The sequence below is a fragment of the Pseudorca crassidens genome, chromosome 1 (genome assembly GCF_039906515.1).
Source record: "Pseudorca crassidens isolate mPseCra1 chromosome 1, mPseCra1.hap1, whole genome shotgun sequence".
Taxonomy (NCBI): Eukaryota; Metazoa; Chordata; class Mammalia; order Artiodactyla; family Delphinidae; genus Pseudorca; species Pseudorca crassidens.
The window spans coordinates 33,666,042-33,691,787 of record NC_090296.1 but is presented as its reverse complement, the minus strand read 5'-3'; the positions used below and the strand labels follow the sequence as shown (position 1 = coordinate 33,691,787).

The following is a 25,746-nucleotide window of genomic DNA, read 5'->3' as shown; positions in this document are numbered from 1 at the left end:
TTTCTCTGGCACAATGCTGAGAGCCATGGGCCACTCAACCCCACAGAGAACTTCCCCGCATGACAAGAATCTGGCCCAGCCTGGTATTCATAAGATATGGGGAGCTGTGGTCTGGCTGCCTGGAGCATCTAACCTGACTCCTCTGTATGGTTGAGCTGTGACCCTCAACTTCACAGCCTGAAGCCTCGATGGTCTCATCTGCGAAATGGGAATAATCAATCTGCCCCCTCCTGGGGTTATGGTAAGAATCAAATAGCACAATACCTGACTGACAGTGGGGGCTCAAAAAGTAAAATCGAGTGCAGCTAGCACCCCTCCTCTTGCCAGGGTCATTTCTACTGAGCGTGATTTGCTGACTGGGAACAAGGCTCCAAGCCCCCCATGTGGCCTCTCCAGAGGCCAAACCATTATTGCAAATTTGCAAGAAGGAAAGAGACACTGCTTGGATAAAGAATATTTCCAGGTCTCTTCTCTGTGTCCCTGAATAACCTGCTGGACTGGAGCTTCTGTTCTGGCCTGTCCCACAGTCCACTGCTGGGACTCCTGCCCTCTCGAGGCATCTCCTCTGGCACAGTGCTGGGAACTGTGACCCCCGTGGTGGCCACTGTCGCCAGGCTTGCAGCTGGAGGCAGCGGAGATATCAGCTCTATCAAATGCTTTCAGCTCTATCAAATGCTTTCTGGGTTCCTGGAGGCCCCAGACCCAGTAGGGACAGACACTGTACCTCTCAGAGTGGGCATGAAACCCATGAAGAGAAGCCAAGGCCCAAAGTCTGTGCTTACATGGACTGGCCCAATGACACAAGCGCAGGGCAGAAAAAAAAAAGGAGAAAAAGGAGAGCAGAATAGCTCCATGTGGTGGTTCTCAGACTTGAAGGTGCGTCAAAATCACCTGGAGGGCTTGTTAAAACTGATTTATGAATCCCCCCAGATTTCTGATTCCATAGTTCTGGACAGGCAGAGAAATTGCATTTCCCACAAGAATCCAGGTGGTGCAGATGCTGCTGGTCCAGAGATCCCACTGAGGACCACGGGCTTGACGGTTACGAGGATGGGATTAGGCGCAGATGACTTGGATGTGATCTGGGTCTGCCACTTAGTAACACTGGGACCTGAGCAAGTTCATGACCTTTCTGAACCTCAGTCTTCTCATCTGTAAAAGGGGTTAATACCTTTCTCACTGGGGTATTAAGGGGTTTCAATGAGCTAACATTTGCAAAAAGCCAAGCACATGGTAAGTTGTTAATAATATCTAGAGTTCATTATTAAAATACAAGAAAGAAACGAAAAAGGATGCTCACAGAAAGGAGTGAGAGAGAACTACTCGGGGCCCATGGAATTGCCCACGTGTACTAAATGGTCACCTGGCACCATCCTGGGGTTATAGAGGTCGCCTTCATCCCCAGTGTGTGCTTGAGTCTGGGCCAGCATGCACCAGCGGCACTGTGCTCCAGCGTTCCCTGGCCCTAGGCTCCTTGACCCAATCAAGGACATAAGCTCAGTAAGACGACTTCAGCCCAGACCCCATGCCAGTGCTATGATGTCATCCACCTCCCTCCCGAGGGACCACCACATGACCTCACACCGGAATGCAGGGAGACTCGCAACCTCCCAAGGGAAAGGTCAAAGCTCCAGGGAACCCAGAGCCTTCGGGATGCCAGAGCGGAAGCAGAAAGCAGGCGGCAGGGGGCACAACCTCAGAACCCAGCAGCTGTGTAAGCATCTCCAGGCGCAAGGAATCCCACGAGTGATGTGCACTCCGGGTGGGGGTGGGGAGGTTGGGGCATCAACAGACTCCCTAGAAACCGCCACTCCCTGGGGAGTGGGGGGCTTTCTGCAGAGAACCTCCATGACTCTCAGCCATGACAGCAATCACCCCATGCCTAAGAGGAAGTTTCTGGTTCCAGGAGCTCTGAATGGAGGAAGGGAACAGAGAGGCTTGGCACTCTAAGAGTTCCTCCTTAGTTGCATATAAAACAATAATTAGGGGCTTCCCTGGTGGTGCAGTGGTTGAGAGTCCGCCTGCCGATGCAGGGGACACGGGTTCATGCCCCGGTCCGGGAAGATCCCACATGCCGCGGAGCGGCTAGGCCTGTGAGCCATGGCTGCTGAGCCTGCGCGTCCCGAGCCTGTGCTCCGCAACGGAAGAAGCCACAACAGTGGGAGGCCCACGTACCGCAAAAAACAAAAACAAAAAAAAACAATAATTTGTCCTTTACGCCTAAGAGACTGGTAAACAATTAGAGAGGTGATTACCCCAAATGTCGCTGTGGCTGAGGAACCCAGCAGCCCTCATGCCCGGCTGGAAGTGTGGGCTGTGCAGTCACGCTGGCGAGCAAGCCAGCACTACATCAGGAAATTCATCACGTACTGCCCAACAAGCCACCCGGGAAATCTCCTCTCAAAGAAATCCTCACATGGTGAACCCGGGGGTCCATGGGAGAATGTTCATCGTTCCGTTATCTGTGTTGGCAGGGAAGGGGTTGGGGACCCCCTACGTGCCCATCGTAGCGAGACTGTGGGGTGAAACGTGATGGACGCACAGTGGCCTCACGTGGGTGGACCCACAAGTGGGCCATGAGCTGAGGGCCCTCATTAAGCCAATTCTCTTCACCTGAGGTCCAGGAAAATAAAGTTTCTTCTTCCAAAATACAGACACAGATCAGCACATTATAAAGCGGCACAGAAACCCCAAAACCCTTTTCTGAAGAAATCACAGGCAACCTGTGGGCCATGAAAATCCCCACCCAGGCCCAGGCGGACGTGGCCCAACACCGTCCCTGCACTCCCAGCCTCCACTAAGACCCATCAGCGACCTGGGGCGTCGGCAGCCCAGCGCAGCGGGCCTGCTGGCCAGGTGGCTGACCAACACCTCAGCACGGCCAGCCCGGCTCAAGGGACAGGGCACCAGGGGAATCAGGAGCAGGGAGCAGAGGCTAAGGAATAGAAACATGTCTGTGGAAACTTCCTCATTTCCAGAAGGATGGGAAGAAGTGCAGCTGTAGGCAGATCTGGCCAACTAACTGCTGGGATGGGGTGGGACACGGGGCTCCTGTCTGTGGGTGTGTTCACAGCCTCCTGGGAGCTTGGAGATCCACACCCGTTCTGTCTCCCAGCACCGGGCTTAAGCTCAGAACGTGTGCAATGAGTGGGAGAGGGGGCCGCAGAGAACACGGGCTGCCCAAGGGCACCGCAGCCTCCACCTAACCTTGTTCCAGAGGAAGGTACCGTGTTAAGCCCTCAACTCCAAGATGGGGACACGGAAGGCAAAGTGGACCTGGGAGCCCCAAGGGGAGGGGAAGAGAGAAGGAATAAGATCTTGGAGTTGCTCAAAGACGTGGGCTGTTATCACCACTGGGTGAGGCATGCACCATCTCAGCAAATCCACTCAACAATCCTGCGTTAGGGGAGGAAATCGAGGGTTAGAGGAAGCAACCTTCCTAGCCACACAGCTAGTGAGAGGCAGAGCTGAGATCTGAACTGGGGTCCACAGGATGCCAATGTGTGGGCCCTTTCCACTATGCTGGGGGCTGCGGCTCTTCCAGGTAAGCCTTCCACCTTTGCTCAGGCTGGAGAATAATGAGGAATCGGCCAGCACCAGTCCCAGGTCTGCCGAGAACCACACGGGGATGTGTGCGGCTAGCTGTCCCCAAGCAGTCCCTGGGCCTGGGCCGGGGAGGGCAGCCCAGGACACTGGGTGAGAATCACGCCAGCACTCACATCCAGCCATGCGAGAAGGTCCTGGACCTTGTGGCTCCCTAGAGATTCAGAATGGGCCAGGCAACTCTTTCTCCTAAGTCTCAGTTTTGGGGAGGTGGAAAGAGGGTTTGAACTCCTGTCTCTTTTGGCTTTCCAAACACAAAGCCCGTTGAGAGAGGTCATGAATAATTATAGGGGCAGCCAAGTCAGGGAGTGTGTATGCCAGGGCGTGGGCAACCGGCTTGTTTGGGCTTGGATTGGCTCGACGGCAGCAGCTTCCCTCAAGGCAGGCCACTGCCCACGCTCCTGACCCACGCAGGCTCCAGGCTCCCGCTGCCAGTAAGCAGGAGAAGGTAAATTCATTCATTCGTTCATTCACTCACTGATGAGCACTGACTGTGTCAGGAACTGGGGTCACATTTTGGACAAGTAAAGACACAGTCCCTTATTTATTAATTTTTTAAAAATTTATTTTATTTATTCCTTTTTTTGGCTGTGTTGGGTCTTTGTTGCTGCGTGCGGGCCTTCTCTAGTTGAGGCGAGCGGGGGCTACTCTTCATTGTGGTGCGCAGGCTTCTCACTGCGGTGGCTTCTCTTGCTGTGGGGCACGGGTTCCAGGCACACAGGCTTCAGTAGTTGTAGCACATGGGCTCAGTAGTTGTGGCTCACGGGCTCTAGAGCACAGGCTCAGCAGTTGTGGCGCACGGGCTTAGTTGCTCCGCGGCATGTGGGATCTTCCCGGACCAGGGCTCGAACCCATGTCCCCTGCATTGGCAGGTGGATTCTTAACCACTGCGCCACCAGGGAAGCCCAAGACATAGTCCCTTAAATCAAGGACCCTGTGGTCTAACAAGGATGACAAATGTTAATCAAAAACTCATATCAGTAAGTATATATTTGCAAGCCCAGCTTCAGTGCATACAGGAAAAGTTCTGAAGGCATGAGGCTAAAACGGGTCCCTAACCTGGTCCAGGGTGTATGTCCGACCACTACTTTGAGGAAGTCAGTGAATTTTTAAAGCTGAGGAATTTTAATTAGATGAAGAGATTGTAAATGTGAAAGGGGGACCACTAAGTTTATCATCCAAACTGGGGCACTTGTAAATAAAGGTAGGCGCTGTTAATAAATACATCAGAACAACAGGTGCAAACCGAGATGGACGGTACCCAATGCACATGTGTGGGGTCCGGGATGGTCGGAAGGGTGGTGCCGCCCAAGCAGAGGGGTCAGGGACGAAGGCCTGCTCAGGCCACTGGAAAATGGCCACTGGGGCTGGTGCAGGAGGAGAAGAGAGGGGTGCCAGAGGTCAGCATTACCGCAGGGGCATGGGGTCCCATAGGATGTTAGGATGGTGTCTCCTGAGAACAATGGGAGAGGTTTTATTTGATTTCAGCTGAGGGTTGAGGGGTGGGGGTAGGGTGGATGCAGGAATCAGGTACTAGTTTACACATAATTACACCTGCATCTTGGAAAGAGACTCCTAATTGCACCATGACGAGCAGATCCGAGATGGGCCAAAATGGCAGCGGAGACCAGTCAGAGGGCCGCGCATAGGTCCAGGCAAGAGACAAAGGTGGCTCAGACCAGGGAGGTGGTGGCGGGGACAGGGAAGTGGGTGGACCCAAGAGATACTCAGGGAGGGAGGGAGGGAGGGATCAGAGGCCACACCCAGGTTTTGGACCCGAGCCAAGCGAGGAAGGGGGTATGGGTGAGGGTGCCATGCACTGAAACACGGCTCCCTGCCCGCCAGACACCTCCAGCACTCACCAGTTACAGAAGGCCCCCGGTCCTCAGCCTGACAATCTGATTAGAAGGTCAGCGGCCAGGGATGCCCTCCCCAGCTCACTGTCCCAAGTGCTCTGTCAGTATTAACACAATTAATCCCCCCAGCCACCTTATGAGGTAGGTGCTATCATTAATCCCATTCTACAGAGGAGAAAATTGAGACAGAGAGACGCTCACAAGGTCACCTCAAACACCGAGAGGAGCCCTCCCTCGGGCCCCTCCCAAGGGCCCAGCAGCAAGTCACATCACGTGCACCGGCCCGGGGCGGGGCTCTTCCTCTCACGCTGCGCACCAGCCCGCCTCACCCCAGCCCAGTCGGATCACCCTCCGGGGGTGCGCCCAGGCAGAAGCAGCTCCCGAAGCCCCCAGGTAGAAAAGGGACGCTGCTGTGCAGTCAGGGCAGCCCACCTCAGCCTGGAACGCCCTAACGGAGCAATTCCAGTGCCTCCCACCCACCCTCCCCAAGCCTCTCCACCAGTACTGGGAGAAAATCAGCCTGAAAGCATCATTAAGAGCCACTTAAGGGGAAACTGGAAAGGGGGGTGGTATACAGAGGACCTAAACTAGTTTTCCTTTAATGGACCGGGCCAACCTTGGGAAAAAGGAAGCAGGGAGACAGTGGGCCCCTGTACCTGGCACGGCCAGCTGGCCTTGGCCACGCCCGTTCCTCTCTCCCCGCACACGCCGCCTTCCACCATCTGAGCAGGGGAGCCAGCCCTGCCTGTGCTTCTAGAAGGCTTCCCAGACCTAATCATAAAAGGAGGGGAAAGGAGGGAGAAGGAGACCTACCTGCACAAAGGACTTCCAGGACTCCGCCAACAGCCCCGGGAAGGTGCTCGGGCACCTGGCCCAGGCCACCCCCTAACCTCCTTATACCTGCTGACTCCCAGTGGCTCTGGGACAAAGCCCATGCTCACCTGGGCCCTGATTTTCAGAAGGCACACCTGGGGAAGTATCTTAGTGGGGGAAGGGCTCCAGCCCAACTCCCTACACCCCTGTCCCTGTGGCTGGTCTCTGCAGGCCTGCCACAACGGGCAGCAGAAGGGCACCACTGATGCCCCTCTGCCACCACTGCAGTCTTGTTACTCACCTCTTTCCGGTCGCCCCATTTCTCTCCATCCCCCACCCTTTCCATGCTTTGCTAGAATGTCTGTAGGCACAGTGGACACACAGCACTGGGAGATCTGAGTTCTAATTCTGTTTCCACCATGAGGGAACCAGTGGCTCAGACCACCACCACCTCGGGTCTGTCCCTTAAACTTCACCATCTCACCTAGAAATCTCCCATTTTGCGTGCAGCCACACCTGCCTCAGACCCGCCTCAGTGGCCTCTTGTGAAGATCAGGTGATACAGCCACCGGAGGGCAATCTGAGGGAGGCGAGTTTTCCCAAGTTGGCCTACTGATAAAACAGGATGAAAATACAGACCCCAACCCGACAAGCGCCATTCTGGTTCAGAAGTTCTGGGGTGGCGGCCGAGAATCGGTATTTAACAAGTAACAGGTACTCGGGTGAATCCTAGAATCAGGCGAGTTTGGGCAACTCTGGGCTGTGGAAATGAACAGGAAGTCGTTACCACCTTGCCTTCTGGGTAGAGAAGGGGAAGAAGAGTTTGTGAAAGGGCTCCTTGGCTTTGGGCTCGCTTCCAAAATAACAAGCCCTGCCCCCGCGTAGGGAGCCCACCAGGTGCAGGACACCATCATCTCCTTTAGTCCTGGCAGTGATCCCGCAAGACAGACTGCCTTCTTTTTTTTTTTTTGCGGTACGCGGGCCTCTCACTGTTGTGGCCTCTCCCGTTGCGGAGCACAGGCTCCGGATGCGCAGGCTCAGCGGCCATGGCTCACGGGCCCAGCCGCTCCGCGGCATGTGGGATCTTTCCAGACCGGGGCACTAACCCGTGTCCCCTGCATCGGCAGGCAGACTCTCAACCACTGCGCCACCAGGGAAGCCCTGCCTTCTTTTTATAGATGAGGAAACTGAGGCTCAGAAGGAGGACATGTTCAAGGACACAGCTAGTAAGATGGCAGAGCTTCCCTCACCCCAGAACTGGCAGCTCCGAGGCCGGGCTTTTCCCAACACCCCGAAGCCTCTGCAGGATGAACTCTCCTGCAGGGAGGGGCAGAAAGGAGCCAGCAGCTCCAAGCGGGATTCGCAATCCTGTTCCCTCCCCAGAGCCTAGACACGACCCATGCATGGGTGGTCCCAACCATCCTATCCTGCAGGGGAAAGGAAAGCTCTACTGCACGGCGATGAGGCTGCTATTTCCTGTCCTCAAATATGAGGGAGACAGGGGTCCTGGAGCCTGCAATCTACAAAGGTAGGTAGGACCACCCCTAAGAAACAGTCATACAGCAACCACGGCAGGGGCAGCTCCGAGCCAGACCTCCTGGTGCCGGGGAGCGGGGCTCCAAGAAGGCCTGGCAGGGAAGGGTGCTGAGATCAGAAGACATGTCACATCTGGAACGAAGCCCAAGGCACCCCGGACCCCTTCTTCCCCCCAACACACAATCCCTGCTCAGCGAGCAGCAGCCGGCCCCACGAGGGCTCCGAGCAGCTGCGGACTCCCTGGAGAGGAAGCAGTTTCCTCCTGCAGAGGAGACTGCCACCACCCAGCCAGACAGCATCACACGGCCCCTTCCTCTCTCACCCAGTCTCTCCAGGGACCAGACACCCGAGAAGCAGAGGGAGAGCGCCATAGCCTAAAACCTCGCCTTCCTGCAGAGTCCTCCCCCAGGCCTGGCAGCTGGTAACATCTCTCCCACTTAGAGGGCACAACAATGACACAGCTGACATTTAGTGACACTTACCAAGCACTTTGTATGATTATCACATTTACTCTTCACAACAAGAGGTAGATTTTTTTTTTTTTTTTTTGGCTGTGTTGGGTCTTCGTTGCTGCACGCCGGCTTTCTCTAGTTGCAGGGAGCGGGGGCTACTCTTCGTTGAGGTGCACAGGCTTCTCATTGCGGTGGCTTCTCGTTGTGGAGCACAGGCTCTAGGCGCGCAGGCTTCAGTAGTTGTGGAGCACAGGCTTAGTTGCTCCACGGCATGTGGGATCTTCCCGGAGCAGGGCTCGAACCCGTGTCCCCCGCATTGGCAGGTGGATTCTTAACCACTGCACCATCAGGGAAGCCCTAAGAGCTAGATTTTGATCCCCCATTTTAGAGATGGAAAAACTGAGGCTCAGGAATGTTAAGTAACTCAGCTGGCAAAGAACAGGCCTCAAACCCCAAACCAGGAGTTCCCTAACCAAATCCCAAATTCTTTCCACTTTCTCTTTCTCTCACTGAGCACCCACTAAGTATAGGGCACTAGACCAGTGACTACTAGAACGAGAGAGGGCCCAGCTCTCAGGAAGCCATGGCCAAGCTGACAGATAACTACACACCCCACCAGTGAGACACAGACTGAGCACCCAGGGGAACGATACACAGATCCCTGCAGGGGGCAGGTAGGCGGCACGTGGTGGAGGTCCATTCCAGACAGCAGGCAGCAGCCAGTTTGCTCTGAGGTGTGAGCGTATTTGCGGGCCTGACTTGAGATAGTGGTCGACTGTGGGTAGAGCAGGGAGCAGGAGAGGAAAGCCTGCTCTGTTAGCAAGAAATAGACCTTTTCTCCAAAGGCAGCTAGGAAGCATTGCATTAGTCTCTGGAACTCCCCGGCCAGCAATCGTTCACAGGCTAACCCTCTGGGAGAGAAATGGCCTGGGGCAGAAAGAACTGGTGGGGACGGGGTGGGGGGGGGGGAACGGGACAAAAAAGCGAATGGGGAGAGTGGGGCCAGTTGGCTCTGGGGTCCCCGTTCCATCCCAGGGCACCCAGAAGACTACAGCCCCCTTCCCCAGATCTGCAGCAGGAGAAGGGATAGGAACCTGGCCCAAAAAGGCCCTTCTTCACCGGGAGATGCTGGAGCTTCACACTAGCTCAGCAGCTCCAAACCTCCCTAGAGCTGTGCTGCAGCCAGCCCCGGACACGGTACACAAAGGAGACCCAGCTGGCCAGCCCGCCCACCTGCCCACCTCTGCTGACAGCTACCACAGCAGACCAGCAGGCCAGGGACCCAGCCCTGCGGGAAAAGGAAGGAGGGCGGGGGTGGGGGGGCGGAGGGCGGGTGCCCAGCGTGCTGTGCTGACCTATCAACCCTGCCACAGGTGCTCAAAGAGCCTGAGAGTCGCAAACAGTAAATACATAAAATTTAGCAATTCCATTTCTGGGTATATACAGAAAAGAAATGAAAGCAAGGACTTGAACAGGTATCTGCACACCCACGCTCACAGCAGCGTGATTCACAACAGCCAAAAGGTGGAAGCAACCCAAACGCTCATCAGCAGATGCACGGGTAAACAAGATACGGCGTGTACATGCAACGGAATATTAGTCAGCCTTAAAGAGGAAGGAAATGTTGACACACACCACAGCGGGGATGAACATTACAGACTTTATGCTGAGTGAAGTAAGCCAGACATGAAAGGACAAATGCTCTCTGACTTCACTTTAATGAGGTCTCTAAAGCAGTCAAGTTCACAGAGAAGAAAGTAGAATGGTGGGGGCCAGGGGCTGGGGGAGGAACAATGGGGAGCTACTGTTTGATGGGTACAGAGTTTCAGTTTTGCAAAATGAAAAAGTTCTGGAGATGCATGGTGGTGACGGTTACACAACAACATGAATGTAACTATTGCCACTGAACTGTCCACTTAAAGGTGGTCAGAATGGTAAATGTTATGTTATGTATATTTTACCACAATTAAATAATATATAAATTAAATACAAAATCTTACGTGTGGCATAGAAGCATAACCATGTCACCTGTGGGGAATTGGTTTTTTTTTTGTTTTTTGGGGTTTTTTTTTTTAACATGAGCATGTCTTACTTTCATAATAAAACCAAAAAAGAGATTGAGACTTATAAGGCAAAAACATTTCAAATCACAACGCATGAGGGGGTTTAACAACTCCCAGTTCTCAGAATGGGACAATGCTGTCACCGGACTCCTCCCCTTGCTGCCACCACCAGCCTGCCCTGCAGAGGACCACAAGAAACACCCTCCCAAAGGCAGTAAGGCAGACTTGGGGTGGGGGACAGCGGTACTGTCGCCCGGCCCTCCTCCACCCTTCATGAGACCAGCAGGAGGGGAGTGCCGCTGACCCAGGGCCAGAGGCGGTGAGAGGGTTGGGGGCCCCTCCCTGGGCTCTGACTCCAGGGTGACTCCAGCTCTGGTTTCCCCGCAAGGAAATGAGCCCGCCCGCCCTTTTCCCCCTTCTAGGACAGCACAAGGGAATGACGTGGCCCATCCCTGCATGCCCCGGCCTCTCCCCAGTCGGCTCTGGTGAAACCACCCTCCGCAGTGGGGAGCAAGCTAGAGCGAAGAGGGTGGCAGACGAAATGGCTCATCCGCCCGACTGAGGAAGACGGGGGATGGGGAGGACAGCGGACCCTCAACTCCCTGCACGAACACACCAGGCTCGGGCTCCAGTCCTGTGTTCCCACTGACCAGCTGTGTGGCCTTGCCTCAGTTTCCTTACCTGTAACTTGCAGGGGATGGACCCTTTGCTATCGAAGGCTCCTTTCGGCTCTGAAACTCTAGACTTCCCTGCAAGCTGGGTGATGTGCCGGAACTGAGCCAGGGCTGGAGAAGACAAGACCCAGCCTTGGAACAGGACAGCTTCCGAACAGATGCTCAGAAGGAAGCACAATGATTCTAACTGGAACACCAGCACCTCCACCCTCAGGCCAAGCCACCCACTCATCCATTCATTGAATTTTTTCTGAGCTCTTCTTCCCCTGAGCCAGGGACCATGCCGGGGCTGGAAAACGGCGGTGAGTCAGCCAGCCTTCGAGGCGCTCACAGCCTTGTGAATGTTGCCACCAAATTTCAAGACTGGCCATCACGAGCTCTGTCCCCAAAGCCGGCCCTTTGAGGAAGCAGAGCCTGGAAGAGTAACAGCAGGCAGAAGGGGAAGCCATACGGGGCCCTGAAAAGAGCACTGAACCAAACTGGGAGTCAGGAAAGTCTGGTTCGAATCCCGAGTCTACTGCCGACTCTGACCTTGGACAAGCTTCTTCAGCCCTCTGGGCCTCCCGTTCCTTGTCTGTCAAGAAGGGACTGGATCTGGTCTTTGCAGGACCTTCCAGCTCTGACAACCTGGGCCTCCTGGACGCAAGCCCTCGATCCCGGAATCACGGCCGGGAGGCCTGCGGGAGCCAGCAGCACTGCTGACCCATCCGGGACCCTCAGACGCCAGACAAGCCAGGCTGACAGCCGGCCAACTCTGCGACTCTGCAGCTCTGCCTGCAAAGCCCAGCTGCTGGAAGCAAATGCCTGCTTTAACCTCAGGCGTAAAATGGATGTGGAAGTTTTCTCGAAGTTGGAACCATTTATCTTGGGATGGGGTCGGAGGACCCGAAGGAAGCTCTGTGCATTCCCTGTGCCCCACTGCCTAGTACGGGAAAGTGGAGCCCCTCTCGCCCATCTCTGCCGGATTTGAACCATAAACACAGCCCTTTTCTGAAGGGAAGGACTTAACACAAACCAGATGCAGTAGGGACTTTCCCCCACCCCCTCCTGGCCCTAAAATTAAACATTCAGTGTCCCTTCTGCCAAAATTCACTTGAAGGCCAAGCCTTAAGGAGCCAGCACCTCCGGTTCTCACCCTCACACGCTCTCAATCACACCCCCTCTTAAACAAAATGTCAAGGTCTCCAAATGGAAAATGGGGATGGGCGGCCTCCCAGCAGTGCCCAGCACCCCTGCAGGCCAGGGAAAGATCTAAAAGGAGAGATCACTGGGGAAGGAACACTGATCCCCCACTGCCAACCCAAAAGGGACCAAAGGGCAGCCTCCCAGGAGTGGATCCTGAGCAGGGGATTTGCCCCTGGGGAGGGCACGCGTGGGGCTTGCAGACGGGGCACAGCCAACACGCCGGGAGCGGGCCTGTGCAACAGCCCTCTCCCAGCGGACTCCGGAGATTACTGGAAGAGTTCGCTTCCTGGACTTCAGTTCCCAGTCTCTAGAAATGGGGTGAAACACAGGCATTTATTTAAATAACTCTGATCTCAGTCAAAGCGGCGAGGACCTGGATAGAACCCATCTTAGGAGAACTGGACTCTTCTTGCTGGGTTTTGCAGGCTTCCCAGCTGCCAGGCTGGTTGCTCCCTCGTCCTACAGATCCTTCCAACTCCCGGCTGAAGGCCCAGACCATCCACCCACCTGCCCCCTCCCTTCCCCACGGTCCCTGGCCGTGCTAGGGCCAAGCCTCAGCACCCAGCACTAATCAGCTTGCCCAGCACATCGTGTCTCCCCAGGGAGAAGAAACCTCCCCCTGAGCTCTCAGGCTCAGGGGACCATGTCGTACCCCCTCTGTGTGCTCCACGGGGCTCAGCAGTGCACAGCACACACCAAAGCGCTCAGAACGGACAGTCAGATCTCACTGAGCTGCCATTCCTCAAGAAAAAGGACAGGTGATAGCAGAAAAACATCTGAAGCAGGATGTTGCCTCAGATAGCAATTCTCTGACTTGCTATAAAATTTGAGTACTATTTTTTTTAAGTATTTAATCCTACAACTTCAACACAGCCATTTTCACTTTTGTACGTAATCTTCCTGTTTACGTGGGTTTTACAGTTGCAACCGATTATAATGCTCCATAAAGTTCTCCTACTTTCAACCGTCTGTTGAACATTTCATTCCTGTGTAATCTTCCTAAATGTCATTTAAAGGCTGAAAATATGCTCCACCACTATCACGTGTCAGGACGGTTTGTAAAATTCCTCCCCTGACGTTAGTGAGACACAGAAGCCTTCCTTCTGCTCCTATGGAGAGCAGAGAATATTCTGAAGCATTACTTTGTTTTAGTTGGACAGTTTCCTCAGGACACTATCCTGGGGGTAGAATTATCCAGCCCAAGGGTAAGAACATTTCCATAGTTTTTGCTACATAAACGAACCAGATGCTAACCCAGGCTGCACCAATCCTCAAGGCCTTCAGAAAAGAGCGCAAGCATTTATTCGACTAGAAACTTGCCCTGATCGGATTTTATTTTTACCTTTTTAAAGTTACATTGTACTGACTGGAAGAGTTCATCTTCTCTGGGCCTCCAGGTTCAGCGCTCTGGAGATCCTTTTTCTAAAATCTCACCCCCTCTATACCCATCCTTCTTGTAACCCTAGTCCACTCTGACAACAGCAGACCTGTTGTGGCTCCCTTGACGGCTTCCCTACCAGACTCAATGCCCTCCCATTTCTGAGGCCCCTGATCCACTTCTACGCCATGACCTCCACAGCGCCACATCTCCCCTGCAGAACTGCCACTAGGCAGAGAGGCTGCCAGAGGGTTTCTGGACCTAGAACCCCCGAGAGGACCCCTAGTGGTGTGGAGTCATTGGGGAATTGCCTGTTGAGCTCAGTCCTACAGGCCTTCTAGCTTCCTGCTGCTGGGACCCCTGTCTCAAGGGGGCGGTTTGAGCCCGTGCCAGCAGAACACACTGCTGCTGGCAGACCCTCAGGCTGCAACAATCCAGGGCCATAACTGAGGAGGCGTTCACACAGTCTAGGGCCAACCCAAACTCCTCTTGTCACGCTGTCTGGATGAAAGCTAGAACCCAGACAACAGCCCACAGTCAGGATTTGGCTCAACTGAGCGTAGAGGACCAGAGGTCACTAAGGTGGGACAGGGAGAGGAGCCAGGCGAGGCAGGATACACAACACTGGAAAGCCCTCCCTCCACAGGAAACCAAACAACAGAGCGGGCAGGTCACTGCAGGACACAGATGTTTGTGCTCAGTGGTGAGGCGGGCCCTCAGCAGGCCCGGAGGGACTGGAGGGCAGGATGGGCCGCCTGTCTGATACAGACACCCCTCCGCATGCCCGGGATGAGAAAAGTGGCTTCCACCATTATCACTGCAATACTGCTTCAACACAGCCTTGCAGACGGTCGACTGGCCCACCTGCTCCAAAGCCAAAAACAATCACAGTCAGAGAAGCAAGAGGATATTTGCTTTCCTTTCTTTCCTTTCCTCTATCCATAGTCCCCCTCTGTGTCTGGGGTCCAAAAGAGATGCTTGGCTCACATCTTGGAGAGCTAGTGAATTTGCGGTCTAAGCCTAACAAAGGAGACGAAGCATCAGCAGGACGTCCCAGAGGAGGAGTGAACGGGAATGAAGGAGCTGAGTTTGTTTAGCTGAACTCCTGCCGTTCAGACTGAAGCAACAATATTCCCAGGTAATCCTTTGCAGAGGTCTCTGGTGTTACCTAAAAATTAAGGCGGGAGCTTGCAAGAAATGCAGATTCCTGGGCTCTGAGCCCAGTGTACTTGGTTCAGCCGGTCTAGGCAAGGCCCAGGAAGCTACAATTTTTACATGAACTCTAGGTGGTCCGTGGACCACCCTTTAAGGATTACAGCCTTGGAGTGAAACTCTCCACTTGGGTGGCAGAGGGTGGATGTGCCCTCGGGAACCAGGATGCCTACAGGGAAGCCGTGGTCACCTGGAGTCGGTGGTCATTTAATAAGGTGTAAGGAGGACGCTCTTAATTGCTACTTGCCTCGACTCCTCACAGCAAAGAAACCTCTCCTTCACAGAGCAAAAGCACAAGTCACTGCCTCCTCAGGAGTCCCTCTCTCCCTCCAATTACCATGAATTGTAATTGGACCCGCCTTGACAGTTCATGTGGTTTCCTGGGTGGGGAGAGGCAAAGAGGGTAGAGTGTCTAACAAACCAGACAGAATTAATCAATCCCAGCCTTTCCACATGGCCGCAAGCTGGAGCGCCTTACAAGGCTCCAACAGGGAGCTCTTTACCCAAACAACCAGAACAGTAGCTGAGACATTCTGATGGCTTCCCCCTCAGGGCCCCCAAGGAAATGTCCCAACACGCAGATTCTCTGTGGTGAATCCCATGGTTCCAAAGTTCTGATCATCCACAGCCCCCGGACCTTGGAAAACTGTCCCCAGCTGTGTCAGATGGGCTGGCCATAGGACAGACAGCACTAGGGACATCAAGCCTCCTCTAGGTGCACCTCCTAGAGCCCTGAGAGTCCCACACGTGGGTAACTCGAAGATGCCATCATTTAAGCATCACTTCTTCCTCCCCCAAGAGACATCTATGAGCCTCCAGCTACGGTCCCTGCCCAAATCCCACCCAACTCAAGGGGACGGCCAGAGCTGTAGGGAAAAGGAAGCTCCTGTGCACCACCTCCTCCATACTGAAGATAACACAACCATCCAGGTGTGTCCTACTGTATGCATGGCACCAGGCACCCCCCGTATAATCACCCCTTTTGGCATCTGAAGCCACCTAAGAAATCATTAGTCAGCTCTTAGAGCTCTTAGGGACTGAGGCCTCCGTCCCTACTTGAAGTCAAGTCATATCATGAACAGACCTTCTTCGTCCTCTCACTCCAGCATCTGGGAAATTCAGAGCAGATGCGTAACTGCTCGGGTGACAGAAGTATCACTGTGGGTTGGAGGCGTCAGCCCAGCACCAGCACCCTAACCAAGAGTTCAGCAAGGGCCCATCCAGATCAGGAAGTGGTCTCCCCTGCCTGGAGGCTTCCTCTTGAAGACAAGCGGTAGAGGAGAGGGTCACCTGGACCACGGGATGCTCGGTTCAGAGAAGTGAGAACCAGCACAGAGATGACAGGTGTAGGTTCTCACTTACGACTCGTCCTACTTCCCTTCAATTTCACCGAACACCCTGGCTCTTCTGACAAGCCTCACAGACAGACAGGAACTTGGGGAATGCGGTCAGGAGCCAGGGCTGGGCAGAATTTTCTCAGACACAGATTCTTCTTTTTTTTTTTTGCCTGCGCTGGGTCTTCATTGCTGCACGCGGGCTTTCTCTAGTTGTGGTGATTGGGGGCTACTCTTGCTGTGGAGCACGGGCTTTAGGTGTACTGGCTTCAGTAGTTGTGGCTCGCAGACTCTAGAGCCCAGGCTCAGTAGTTGTGGCACAGGGGCTTAGCTGCTCCACGGCATGTGGGGTCTACCCGGCCCAGGGCCAGAAGCCATGTCCCTTGCACTGGCAGGCAGATTCTTAACCACTACGCCACCAGGGAAGCCCTCAGATTCTACTTCTTGACCGCCTGTCCCACCAGCACTCATCAGCTGCACCCCCGGCCCTTAGATCTCACCTGGTATGTGGTAGCTACTGAGGACTCTGCTAAGTTGCCACTAGGTGATAATATTTCACACTTTCCATCCAAATATCTAAACCCTGAGTTTCCAAGCCAACTTCTTATGTATCTAGCACTAGATGAAAATGTTATGAAGGTCTTTAGAACCTTAGAAATGTAAGTCCACAAGCCAGACAGGCCAATGGCTGAAAAGATATTTTGGGTCAGAGGAAAATCAGGCACCCCCCTGCCAGGTAGGGGCACCTAGGGACAGCCATTAAAGGAGGGACTGTCCCGGCTCAAACTCCTGCCTGACGAGAGGCAACAGGTTCACCACAGCAGACCATCAAAAGACACACCTCCATGCTCTCAGGTGGTAGAACTTCAGGCAATCCTTATTTTCTTCTTTGTATTTTGCTGTATTTTCCAAATCTGTCACAATAAAAATTACTTTCCTTTTTAATTAGTTTTAAAAAAATAGGTTGAGTGTGCAATCTATAAAAATTTTAAATCGCTATGTTGTACACCTGAAACTAATATAATATTGTAAATCAACTGTACTTCAATAAAAAATAGGTTGTGTGTTGCTGGTGACACACTATGCTAGTCTGCCTTTTATTTTTTTTTAATTTTTATTAGTCTGCCTTGTAAAGGCAACTGATTAATATGTAAAAGGACGTATAGAAACGATCATCTCCTTTGACTGATTAACTCAGCTCGTAGATATTATCCTAAAATGCAGGAAAATGTCCACATGAAAGGAATATTTATAGAGGAATTATCTATGAGAGCTCAAAACTGGAAACCATGGGGCTTCCCTGGTGGTGCAGTGGTTAAGAATCCTCCTGCCAATGCAGGGGACATGGGTTTGAGCCCTGGACCGGGAAGATCCCACATGCCATGGCACGACTAAGCCTGTGCGCCACAACTACTGAGCCTGCGCTCTGGAGCCCGCAAGCCACAACTACTGAAGCCCGCGCGCCTAGAGCCCGTGCTCTGCAACAAGAGAAGCCACTGCAGTGAGAAGCCCATGCACAGCAATGAAGACCCAACACAGCCAAAAATAAATAATTAATTTTTTAAAAAAAAACTGGAAACCATGAAAATGTCCAATAATGGGAGAATTAAGAGGAGAAGTATGGCTGAGGAGTGGGGCAGCCAGTAGAGGTCCACGCCCAGGCCCAGGCCCAGCCCCGACTGGACGGCCTCGTCCCTCCTCTGTGGCAAAGAGCCTGGGGCCAGGAGCACCTTGTTGAGATGTACAGCAGACCCCCAAGTGCTTCCAGAGGACAGCTCTGGCCTTGACAGTTTTCCTGTGAAGAGGTGATATAGGCCAAACTCTCATTTTCCTAAGGAAATAGCAGCTTTGGCCCTCATGTGCCCAGCACTGAAAGCAAAAGTTCTCATCTCAGTAAAGGCCTCAGAAAACCTCTGAACACAGGAGTCCACACAGACCGCCCTCCGGCTCCTGTCAGACAACTGCATGTAAGTCTCCAGGAAACACTGGCAAGCATCTCCAAGGACTGGGGCCTCGCTCAGGCTGCACCTCCAGAAACAGTAGAATAAGATTTCATTCTTCAGCTCCCCACAGAAATGCCTTCACACCAATGTGATTTAACATCATGCCTTTGGCTCTACTGGGGTTGATTTAAGAACCAATATACAAAAAAGATCTCTATGTTCCATGAAACTAACACTGATGGCATCATCCACCACACTGCTCTCCTAAAATGGAAGAGCCCTGGGTGTTCAGTGCTTACACAGAGAGGCAAAGCGTCTCTTTCCAATGAACTGGTACACTGCCCTTTACTAGGAAATAACAGACGTGAATTCTAATTTCTTGTTTTGTTTTGGCTGCCGGGAAGCTCAAAACTAGGGTCAGTGCTGATTTACAAAAACAAACCTTTTCTTTTTTTTAATATTCATTTATTTAGCCGCATCGGGTCTTAGCTGCGGCGCGCAGGCTCTAGAGCGCGTAGGTTTGGTTGCCCCATGGCATGTGGGATCTTAGTTCCCCGACCAGGGATCAAACCTGCGTTCCCTGCATTGGAAGGCGGATTCTTAACCACTGGACCACCGGGGAAGTCCCAAGACAAACCTCTTCTAACACTATTTTCTCAATTAGCTCACCCCACCACCATCACCCTGACAAAGCTCTGGGTCGTCTAACTTTAATTTAAAACTCTGTTTTACATGAGCCTTTTAACGTGTCTCCTCAAACGTTTTTTGGAAAGAGACAGGAAAATACAAATAAATATTTATTCATGAAAAAATCCCTACACTTTCTCCAGGGAAGGAACATAAAGGCTATGAGGCTATATAAGAAAAAACATCTTTGATAAAATGCCAAGTGGGGAAATATAAAAGCAAACTAAATTGTAGGTCCACTGTGATTACCACTATCAAAATAATACAGGCATGAGGATAAAAAAAAAATAGGTTTTTGAAAATATAAGTAGTTTTGTTTAGGTGAAAGGGTTAAAACTTAAAACGGGCATTTCCTCAAACCTCCAAAGTTGTTTATCTTCTCAAAAGGAAACAGAGGCCCATGTTGGTGAAACAAGTAGCCAAGCCAGAAACTAGAAAAGCAGAGTTGCCCTGGCCTGTCCAATGTCATCCCCAGTCTGCCACACCAGGAGGGAGAGAACAGGTTAGGGCCCTCATCTGGCTCCTTAGGGACTGGAACCCAGGGGATGATGGTCTACCTTTCATAGGGTCTCGAGGAAGATGCTTGGTGCCCTGAAATCACAGTTGTTTGAGGTTCTGGCCATCCCCTGGCAGTCAGTGGACACGCTCTGCGCACTCCCTCACAGGAACAACAAATCGCACACGTGGTGGGTGGGGAGGAAGGAGATGAGCCACAACCCCGGACCTCCAAATACCTAGGACTTGATTGGCAAACTAGTGACCCCTCAGCCTTCCAGTGTCAGATCAAATGCCACTCCCTCCCGGAAGTTTTCCTCATCCACCCTCTGAAACCAGCCCACACCTGACCAATGCACATTCATGAACAGTCTGAACTTCTTCAAAACCCTCAGCACACCTGAAATCACAGCATCCATCCAGCCTACGGGACTGCAGGCCCCAGGCCCAGCACAGGTGTAGTTGTTGCCCCATCGATGTGAGCTGAGTGGCCTGCAGATAGCATAGTTCAGCCCTGCTGAGCGCCGTGGTTTGGCCAACTGGACTAGAGGCTTCCTCCTGCCTCTACCGGAGGCTCCCCAGGGCCACCAGAATGGCGGGTGGCTTCCTCTACTGCCCCCATCTCGTCTCTAATGACAACAGCCCACATCAGGCAGAGGAGTATCAGTGGTCCGACGAGGGGCAGAGGCAGGGTCTGCCGCTCAACTTCTTGCCCAGCCCTGGATAGCACGCAGGACTTCGGAACAGGCTGACTCATCACCTTGCAGGTGGAGTGAGCTCATTCCCTTCCAGGGCATCCCTGGAACTGGAAACCCAGAGCAGAGATGGTTCCTATGGCAACAGGCCAGCACCTCCTCCATGGCTGCCTTCTTTGGAGCACCATTCGCCTGTGCCCACGGGTCACTTAACCCACTCTCCCCCAGCTTATATTCTCAGAACCCAGAATGAGGAGGGTCCTTGAAGGCCCAGCACCCCCCCTCCCTCCACGCCCCTCCCATCTCATTTCTTTGTGGGTTAGCTGAATACCTCAACTACAAGGTTTTGTACATTTTGTTTTGTCTTTTTGTTTTCTGGCTGCACCGCACGGCTTGCAGGATCTTAGCTCCCTGACCAGGGACTGAACCCAGGCCCTTGGCAATGAAAGCGCAGAGTCCTAATCACTGGACCACCGGGGAATTCCCCCACTGCCGTTTCAATCTCTCAGGTCTACCTAAACACATTTAAGACCAGGAAACTCCCAACCTAACAGTTCATTCCTTCTTTGGAAAGCCTGACTATTAGAAATTCTGAGCTAGACTCCATTTCCACTCAACCTCCCCCAAGGCCTGCTTCTCCGAGCCCTTGGGGCCCCTGAACATAGCAAGTCCAGCACAGCCACTCTTCCAGCCTGGAGCTTCTGTCAACCAGGTTCCTTCAAATATTCCTCTGCCGTAGTTCCCACCCTTCCCCAGACTCCACAGGGGATTATGTTGGTCTCTAATCCTCTCAGTGTGCAGTGTGCAGTTCAGACAGGCCCAGAGCCTGCTACTGCCCCACAGTCCAACTCCCCCTGTACTCACTGTCACCCACCCTCGGGCCTCTTCCTCTCCGCCCCTCCCCTCACCTCCTTCACACTCATCCCCGGCCCCTCCCTTCCCAGAACTTGACACTCACTGTCTCAAGCCTTTGGTCACACACGGCCTGGCCCGCCTGGCCCACTCTTTGCCACCACCCCCTTGCCTGACTCACTCTTACATACTCTAGATTTAAATGTTAGCTCACATTATCACCTCCTCCAGGAGGTCTTACACCAGTCTCCACCAAGGTGGCCTGGGGCCTTCCTTGGGCTCCCTTCACTATATGGGCTGTGACATCTCTGAACATGACAGGGAAATGCTAGTTCCTGGGTCTCTCCCCCACTGGCCTCTTCAGAGGCAGACATCCTGCATCATCTGGCCCTAATCTGAGAAGAGTGAGTGCTTAATATTTCTTCAATCTGGGTGGCAAGCGCCTGGGTATTGGTTTTACTATTCTGTACTTTTTAAACATTTGAATGTTTAAAAGAGATCCACAATAAATGTGAACTGAGTGGATGAACTATCGTTGGCTGCAGTGCCTTTAGCCCCAGCGTACGTGTTTGAGCATCTCATGGATCTGCTGAATTCATCCTTCAGAAACTTTCCTCCCACCCTGGGGCTGGAGCCCAATGCCACCTGGTCCAGTTATCAAGTGCAGTCAGGTCAAACCTTCAAATAAGCACCTGCAGCGTACCTGGCACAGCGGCGTCACAAGGGCACCATTTCGTCTCCATTTGTCCCTTCCCACTTGAGAAGGTCTTAGCAGTTCATCCTAGCGTGCTAATCTCACTGTAAAGTATCCCAGATGGCTACATACGACAGGTTCCGCTGCTAATCGTTGAAGCCGGGTAATGGGTATATGGGGATTCATTACACTACTCTCTACTCCTGTGCTTGAATTTTCCATAAGAAGGGTTTTTTTAAATTCATTCATTCATGCAACTAACATTCCTTAAGTGCCTACCACATGCTAGGCATCGCGGATAAAGAGAAATAAGAAACAACCCCTGCCCCCCACTTGTATGAACTGATAACTTTATTAAATTCTAAATTACTTGCTATCTTATCCCTCCCTGGGAGTTAAACACCTAATGTCACTTATGACAGGAAGACAGGGGAGACCTCCCCAAAGGAACAAATAGCTAATGAGGGGCTTCTAGGCCCCGTGTCTCCTGGGTTTTTCTTCCCAGGCTTGCCATCTGCACTTGAAGTCTCCCCATACACAGCGCTCCCCCCATTCAGTACGTGGCTGCAGGAGCCCCAGGGTGGGCCTCAGGGCTGCTGCCCATCTTACACCCCCATAGGAGCCCATGCCAAGATCCCTGCAACTTGGGCTTCCCTGACGGCGCAATGGTTGAGAGTCCGCCTGCCGATGCAGCGGACGCGGGTTCGTGCCCCGGTCCGGGAAGATCCCACATGCCGCGGAGCGGCTGGGCCCGTGAGCCATGGCCGCTGAGCCTGCGCGTCCAGAGCCTGTGCTCCGCAACGGGAGAGGCCACGACAGTGAGAGGCCCGCGTGCCGCAAAAAAAAAAAAAAAAAAAAAAAAGATCCCTGCAACTTAAAGGCAACTTCCTCTCAAAGGGCAGGATGCAAATGCCCTACATTCTATCATTGCAACTTTTCCTAGAGCCCACTCAGTATCCGGTGCTAGGCCAGCTTTGGGGATAGAAATAAAAGCCATAAGGAGGTCCCTGACCTCCAAGGAATCATGCGTGGTCTTACTGACTGGAAATCCTTGGATTCAAATCCTAGTTCTGCCACTGGCTAGCCGTAGGGCCTTGGGTGAATAACTAAACCTCTCTGGGCCTCAGTTTTCCAATCTGTAAAATGGGGATACTAATGCCCACCTCACAGGGTTGTTGTGAGGAATATATGGGTCAGTATACGGAAAGTCCTTGTCCCAGTGCTTACATGTAAAAAGTTAAGGACAGTGCCAGGCACACAGCATTAGAAGAGTCAGTGCATACAGCTCTTACAGTATTATTATTATTTATTATTATTATTCACCAGGCTCCCATAGCCCCTATTAACAGGTCCCAATGACAATGGGCACTGAAACTCTCTGAAAAGAAGGAATCACAGAACAAGGCCAGACACAAAGGACAGGCTCTGACTGGCTTCTGGCTGCCCTTGCATCATGTATTCTCTTGAATGAGCTTTTCCGAGCAATGCCCCAGCCACAGCTTAGTGAGTAAGAGGTGCCCACAAGCCTGTAAATGCTTTCCATCTGCCCTCTTCTCTCAGAGGAGGCCAGCAAGGCGCCTTCATCAGGGAGATACCCCAGCCCACCTGGATCCAGGATGCTAGAGCCAGGCTGGGAAGTGTTTTGCTGTTGTTTGGGGCGGATTCTGTTCAGCAGCCACTTTCTGCTCACACTGGGCTATAGCAGATGTGGGCACTTTGGCCCACAGACCTGGGCATTAACCTCAATCTGCCGTATACTAGCCTCAGCGCATTCTCTGAGTTGGCCGGGTTTTGATTCCCTCACCTGCAAACAGGGCTGATACCTCCTACCTTGTTGTGGGGAGGAAATATGATCGAGGATGAGAAACAGCCAGTACAGGAGCTGCAACAAAGACGGGGAAACACAAGCGCGGCTATTTCAGAGGGTGGTTGCCTGGAGCACCTCTACGGACACAGGAGCAGCCCAACCCTGACACAGCCAAGAAGATGCCCCGCTCTGGGGCAGCCAGTGAAGGCAACCAGCACCCTGCGCTCCACAGGAAGGCAAAGACAGCCGCCCCCACCGCCCCAGCGGTGAGGCCTGGCCAAGCCTCACCTCCCAAGGCCATCCTCAAGGGTGGCCAGTGTCTGGGGTGCCACTGTGGGGCAGGAGGGAAAGAGAACAGACAAGGAGAAGAAAGGAGGAGGGCAAAGGAGTATGGAGGGGACATAAAAAGCCCCCATCTGGCCCTGAGCCCCCCCAGCCACCTGCACTGCTTGACACAGTGCTGGGACCTGCAGCGTCGGGACCAGAGAGACGGCCACTTCCTGGTTCCTCAGGAATGCACAGGAATGTGTGTGTCAGGAGAGAGGTATTTGGGGCCCAGGGAGGGTGGAGACCCAGCTCCTTCTCTGGCGAGGGGCTTCCCTTCTCCAGTCAGGGCTGACTTGCCGTCAGGCAGCTTGTCCTGGCAGAGAGGCGACAGCCAGGGCGCTGGGTAGGAGTGCAGGCTCTGGCCCAGCAGCCCTGGGTTCACAGGCCAGAGCCCGGGAGTTGGTGGCTTGGGGCAAATTATTTAATCGCGATAATGCTCAAGCGCTTCTGTAAAGTGAAGATGAAAATGTATGAGGACCTAGATTTTATGGGGTGGTCATGATGATTCATGATTCATTGATATAATACGTGTAACGGGCTTAGCACAGGGCTGGGCATGCAGTACTAAGTGTTAATATCAGGACCAGGACCACTAGTGCCACCAGCACCACCAGCACCTGTCCCTCTGACTCCTTTCTTGCTCCCCTCCTTAACGGCAAAATCAGAAGCCAGTGCCAGGAACATCTGAGTGTAAGGGCAGCCATGCACAGGGCCCCCCGTCTGTCCATCACCCCCTCCAGCCTGGCAGAGCACAGCTGCCAAGCATGTGTGAAATTCACCTGAACTTGACCACCCACACACCAGCCAGAACTCCAGCAGCTCCATCTGCCTTCAGAGCAGAGGCTCACCCCGCCTATCTGTCAGCAGGTGTTCTGGAGCCCACCGGCAAGGATGACTTCAGAAGATGATTTATATGTTCCCAGAATAAATTCTTTCCTAAAACCAGCCCCACAAGGAATGAACTCCTGGCAGTGTGTCCTTGGACAAGTCAGATCACCACTATGGACCTCAGTCTCTTCATCTAATGGGGGGAAGGTCAGGTAACAGTATAGGTCCCTTCTGGTCAGGCATTCCATGAATTGATTTCTTCAAACTGCTACAAAGGAAAGGATAGAGCCAGGTTCTGGGAGTAAACAAAGTGAAAAACAAGGCCGCCCATTGACACCAGTCCCTTGGGCAGATACCCTTGCTCCAGCAGGAGTTTCTCCTACCCCCTGAACCCACAGGCAGGCCGCCTCTCTCACACCAGGCAGTGGGTCAGCCAAGCCTACACAAAGGACTGATTATGAACCATCCACCTTGCAGTGGGCAGAGATGCTCTCCCCATCCCTCCAGAGCCACCCCCAGTATCCCCACCCCCAGACCACACCTGGAGCATCCAGGCTACAAGGCAAAGCTAAGGGGCCCATCGCCAACCCAAACAGGGCTCCCCACTCTCCCCTCCCCAGGCACCTGGCTTTCCACTCGGCCACACCCCAAGCAGGCATTTCCAGAGTAAGAGAGTCCATGCAGGGCCCAAGACACAGAGCCTTGTGGGTCCATAAGGGAAGCTCATTCACCTGGCCCCGCCCATGCCCTCCCTAGAGGGTGGGGACAAATTACCGAAAGCTGAGAACATATAAGACTCCCAAAGATAAGAGACTGTGTATTAGCAGGTTATCTTCAGGGCCAGACTGCGAAGCCCAGGGATCAACCTCAAGGTCACCTCAAGAAGTGCTAGACTCTGCTGAGTAATCCCCCCAGAGAGGACGAGCACACAGAATAGTGGCACCGACCCAGACCCCGGAGATCATCTCCATGTGATAATCCAAGCAAGACATTCACAGCAGAGCACCACCGGCATCCTATAACCCAGCCCCCTCATTCTGTAGGTAACGATCGGGTGTGACTTACCAGCATCATCCGGTAGCCACAGGAAGCCCTAAGAGGAGACCTCAGGTCTCCCAAGGCCTCGGTACATCACGTACAACCGTGCTCCCTGTTCCGAGGAAAGAGGGCAGGGTCCTCCCAAGCAGCTCTCTGGCCTAACGGTGCAAAAAAAGGGACAGTCTCTCCATACCTATTCCTCTCCTAGATGTCACCCACCAAGGTCCCCACTGAGAGGGAGCACAAGGCAGGTGGACCAAGGTCTTGCTGAACC

The 25,746-nt window shown here is 53.2% G+C and overlaps 1 protein-coding gene across 6 annotated transcripts in view; it reads right to left on the bottom strand.

Annotated features, from left to right (window-relative positions):
* Nucleotides 1-25,746, bottom strand: part of ACTN1 (actinin alpha 1) — a 95,188-nt gene that overhangs the window by 55,017 nt on the left and 14,425 nt on the right. For 2 of the 6 annotated variants that reach the window (XM_067732394.1, XM_067732412.1), the window contains exon 1: nt 11,005-11,179. The exons of 3 other annotated variants lie outside the window; for them this stretch is intronic. The gene's annotated coding sequence lies outside the window, so the exon portion shown is untranslated. Of the gene's footprint in view, nt 1-11,004; nt 11,180-25,746 lie in introns of those variants that run through there. One more of the 6 variants, XM_067732404.1, reaches the window with a different exon arrangement.